The sequence below is a fragment of the Piliocolobus tephrosceles genome, chromosome 5 (assembly GCF_002776525.5).
Source record: "Piliocolobus tephrosceles isolate RC106 chromosome 5, ASM277652v3, whole genome shotgun sequence".
NCBI classification, from domain to species: domain Eukaryota; kingdom Metazoa; phylum Chordata; class Mammalia; order Primates; family Cercopithecidae; genus Piliocolobus; species Piliocolobus tephrosceles.
This window is the reverse complement of record NC_045438.1, coordinates 85,994,465-85,999,074: the sequence shown is the minus strand read 5'-3', so window position 1 is coordinate 85,999,074 and position 4,610 is coordinate 85,994,465.

Below are 4,610 nucleotides of genomic sequence, written 5' to 3'. Positions count from 1 at the left end.
GTTTTCATCTCTGTCATTTCGTTTATGACCTTCTCTGCATTAATTAGTCTAGCTGTCAATTCTTCCACTCTTTTTTCAAGATTTTTAGTTTCTTTGCTCTGGGTACGTAATTCCTCCTTTAGCTCTGAGAGGTGTGATGGACTGAAGCCTTCTTCTCTAATCTCATCAAAGTCATTCTCTGACCAACTTTGATCCATTGTTGGCGATGGGCTGTGCTCCTTTGCAGGGGGAGATGCGCTCTTATTTTTTGAATTTCCAGCTTTTCTGCCCTGCTTTTTCCCCATCTTTGTGGTTTTATCTGTCTCTGGTCTTTGATGATGGTGATGTACTGATGGGGTTTTGGTATAGGTGTCCTTCCTGTTTGATAGTTTTCCTTCTGACAGTCAGGACCCTCAGCTATAGGTCTGTTGGAGATTGCTTGAGGTCCACTCCAGACCCTGTTTGTCTGGGTATCAGCAGCAGAGGTTGCAGAAGATAGAATATTGCTGAACAGTGAGTGCACCTGTCTGATTCTTGCTTTGGAAGCTTCCTCTCAGGTGTGTACTCCACCCTGTGAGGTGTGGGGTGTCAGACTGCCCCTAGTGGGGGATGTCTCCCAGTTAGGCTACTCAGGGGTCAGCGATCCACTTGAGCAGGCAGCCTGCCCCTTCTCAGATCTCAACCTTCATGTTGGGAGATCCACTGCTCTCTTCAAAGCTGTCAGACAGAGTCGTTCGCGTCTACACTGGCCTCTACTGCTTCCCCTGTTATTTTTTTGCTGTGTTCTGTCCCCAGAGGCGGAGTCTACAGAGACAGGCAGGTTTCCTTGAGCTGCTGTGAGCTCCACCAAGTTCTAGCTTCCCAGTGTCTTTGTTTACCTACTTAAGCCTCAGCGATGGCGGGCACCCCTCCCCCAGCCTCGCTGCTGCCTTGCAGTTAGATTGCCGCAGACTGCTGTGTTAGCAAGGAGGGAGGCTCCGTGGGCGTGGGACCCTCCTGGCCAGGTATGGGATATATTCTCCTGGTGTGCCGGTGTGCTTACAGCACAGTATTGGGGTGGGAGTTACCCGATTTTCCATGTGTTGTGTGTCTCAGTTCCCCTGGCTAGGAAAAGGGACTCCCTTCCCCCTTGCGCTTCCCAGGTGAGGCGATGCCTCGCCCTGCTTCAGCTCTCGCTGGTCAGGCTGCAGCAGCTGACCAGCACCGATTGTCCGGCACTCCCGAGTGAGATGACCCCAGTACCTCAGTTGAAAATGCAGAAATCACCGGTCTTCTGTGTCACTCGAGCTGGGAGATGGAGACTGGAGCTGTTCCTATTCGGCCATCTTGCTCCGCCCTCGCTGACATAAAAAATTTTAAAAATCAAGAAATTAAGACACACCATCTGAGAAATTCATCTATATTAAAAGAAAGACAGAAAGAAATGAGATAAAGAAGAGAACAGCACACACAAACACACACACACAAAACAAAACAAAATGGCAGGAATAAGTTCTTATCAATAATAACACTGAATGTACATGGAATAAATTCTATAATCAAAAGGTGTAAACTGGCTGAACGGATAAAAAAACAAGACCCAGTGAGCTGTTGTCTACAAGAAACATACTTTACCTATAAAGACATGCATATACTGAAAATTAAAAGATTTTAAAAAGATATTCCATGCCAATGGAAACCAAAATAGAGCAGGAGTCACTATAGTTGTATCAGATAAAGTAGATTCCACGACCAAAAGTATAAAAAGAGACAATGAATCTCACTATATAATGATAAAGAAGTCAATTCTGCTAGAGGATACAGTAACTTTAAATATATATGCACACAACACTGGACCACCAAGATATATAAAGCAAATATTGTTAGAGCTAAACACAGAGAAAGTCTGTAATACAATAATAGCTGTAAACTTTAATGGCCCACTTTTGGCATTTGACAGATTGTTCTGACAGAAATTCAACAAAGAAACATCAGACTTAATCTGCATTGCAGACCAAATTGGCCAAATAGATATTTACAGAACATTTCATTCAACAGCTAAAAATACATATATTTTTTCATCAGCATATGGATCATTGTCAAGGATTAGACCATGTATTAGGTCACAAAACAAGGCTTAAAAGATTCAAAAACAATTAAAGAATATCAAATATCTTCTCTGAGCAGAGTGGAATATAACTGGCAACCAAGAGAAATTTTGAAAACTATGAAAACACATAAAAATTAAACAATATGTTCCTGAATGATCAGTGGACCAATGGAGAAAATATGAATATTTAAAAATTTCTTAAAGCAAATAAAAATGGAGGCACAGCATAGCAAAAACTATAGGATACAGTAAAAGCAGTACTAAGAGGAAAGTTTACAGCAACAAGTGCCTTCATCAAACAAGTAGAAAAATGTCAAATGGGCAATCTCACGACACATCTCAAAGAACTAGAAAAGCAAGGGCAAACCAAGCCCAAAAAGTTGTAGCAGAAAATAAACAATAAAGATCATAGCAGACATAAATGTAATTGAAACAAAAAATACAAAAGATCAATGAAACAAAAGTTATGTTTGTAACAAGATAAAGAAAATTGACAAACCTTTATCCAGACTAAGAAAAAGAGACAGAATATGCATATAAATAACATCAGATATGAAAAATGAGACATTACACACAATACCACAGAAATTTAAGAGATTGTTAAAGGCTGCTATGAGGAATTACATGCCAATAAATTAGAAAACCTTGAAGAAATGGATATATTTATAGACAAATATAATGTATCAAGATTGAACCATGAAGAAATCCAAAATCTGGACAGACTAATAATAAGCAATGAGATCAAAACTGTCATAAAAAGATTTTTTATCAAAGAAAAGCCCAGGATCTGAAGGCTTCACTGCTGAATTTTACCAAACATTTAACAAAGAATTAATACCAACCCTGTTCAAACTATTCTTAAAAATAGAGAAAGAGAAAATACTTGCAAACTCATACTATGAGGCCAATATTACCCTGACACCAACACCAGACAAAGACACCAAAAAAGGAAATGACAGCTAATATATCTGATAAACATTGTTGTAAAAATCTTCAACAAAATACTAACAATCCAAGTTCAACAAAACTATAAAGATATTCATCATGACCAAATGGAATTTATTCTAAGAATGCAAGGATGGTTCAACATATGCAAATCAATCAATGTGATACATCATATCAACAGAATGAAGAAGAAAAGCCATATGATCATTTCAATTAATGCTCAAAAAGCATTTGATAAAATTCATCATCTTTTCATGATAAAAACCCTCATAAAACTGGGTATAGAATAAACAGACTTAAAACAATAAAAGCCACATATGACAGACCCACAGCTAGTATCTTTCTAAATGGGAAAAATGTAAAGCCTTTCTTCTCAGATCTGGAACAAGACAAGGATGCCCACTTTTCCCATTGTTATTCAACATAGTACTGGAAATTGTAGCCAGAGGAATCAAAGAAAAGAAAAAAACATAAAGGGCATCCAAATTGAAAAGGGACAAATTAAATCATCCTTGTTTACAGATGATATGATGTATTTGGAAAAACTAAAGCTTCCACCAAAAAAACTATTAGAACATATAATAAATTCAGTCAAGTTGTAGGATAGAAAAATCAACACACACAATTCAGTGGCATTTCTGTATGCCAGCAGCAAACATTTTGAAAAATGAAATCCCTATCCATATACCAAAGACATCTTTCACAGCAATAGAAAAAGCAATCCTAAAATTTATATGAAACCCACCAAAGACCCATAATAGTAAAAGCTATCCTGAGCAAAAAACTGGAGGAATCACATTATCTGACTTTATACCACAGAACTATAGTAACCAAAACAGCATGGTACTTGCAAAACAATAGACACATAGACCAGTGGAACAGAAAAGAGAACCTAGAAACAAATTCACACACCTACAGTGAACTCATTTTTGACAAAGGTGCTAAGAACATATATTGGGGAAAAAACAATCTCTTCAATAAATTGTGCTGGGAAAATTGGATATTTATATGCAGAAGAATGGAAGTGTATTAGTCTGTTTTCACACTCTTGATAAAGACATACCCAAGATTGGGAAATTTATTTTTAAAAAAATGAGAGATTTAATGGACTTACAGTTCCATGTCACTAGGGAAGCCTCTCAATCATGGTAGAGGTGAAAGGCACCTCTTACATGGCAGCAGGGAAGAATGACAGCCAAGAAAAAGAGGTTTCCCCTTATAAAACCATCTGACCTCATGAGGCTTGTTCACTGCCACAGGAATAGTATGGGGGAAACTACACCCATGATTTAATTATCTCCCACTAGGTCCCTCCCTAAAACATGAGGGAATTATGGGAGCTACACTTTAAGATGAGATTTGGGTGGAGACACAGGCAGCCCATATCAGTCTGCCCCTGGCCCTACCCAAATCTCATGTCCTCACGTTTCAAAGCCAATCATGCCTTCCCAACAGTCCCCTAAAATCTTAACTCATTTCAGCATTAACTCAAAAGTCTACACCCCAAAGTCTCATCTGAGACAAGGCAAGTCCCTTCCACCTACGAGCCTGTAAAATCAGTAGCAAGTTAGTTACTTTCTAGACACAATAGAGATAC